The sequence below is a fragment of the Mustela nigripes genome, chromosome X (assembly GCF_022355385.1).
Source record: "Mustela nigripes isolate SB6536 chromosome X, MUSNIG.SB6536, whole genome shotgun sequence".
Classification (NCBI taxonomy): Eukaryota; Metazoa; Chordata; class Mammalia; order Carnivora; family Mustelidae; genus Mustela; species Mustela nigripes.
Window position 1 is genome coordinate 57,132,903 of NC_081575.1, and position 679 is coordinate 57,133,581.

Below are 679 nucleotides of genomic sequence, written 5' to 3' on the forward strand. Positions count from 1 at the left end.
AAACTCGACCATTCTCTTACACCATAAACAAAGATAAACTCAAAATGAATAAAAGACCTCAACGTGAGACAGGAATCCGTCAGAATCCTAGAGTAGAACATAGGCAGTAACCTCTTCGATATCAGCCACAGCAACTTCTTTCAAGATATGTCTCCAAAGGCAAAGGAAACAAAAATGAAAATAAACTTTTGGGACTTCATCAAAATCAAAAGCTTCTGCACAACAAAGGAAACGGTCAAAAAAACAAAGAGGCCACCCACGGAATGGGAGAAGATATTTGCAAATGACAGTACAGACAAAAGGTTGATATCCAGGATCTATAATGATCTATCATTATAGATCCTGGATATCAACCCACACAAAACAGACAATCATAACAAAAAATGGGCAGAAGATATGAACAGACACTTCTCCAATGAAGACATTCAAATGGCTATCAGACACATGAAAAAATATTCATCATCCCTAGCCCTCAGGGAGATTCAAATTAAAACCACATTGAGATGTCACCTTACACCAGTTAGAATGGCCAAAATCAGCAAGACAGGAAACAACATGTGTTGGAGGGGATGTGGAGAAATGGGAACCCTCTTCCACTGTTGGTGGGAATGCAAGTTGGTGCAGCCACTTTGGAGAACAGTGTGGAGATTCCTCAAGAAATTAAAAATAGAACTTCCCG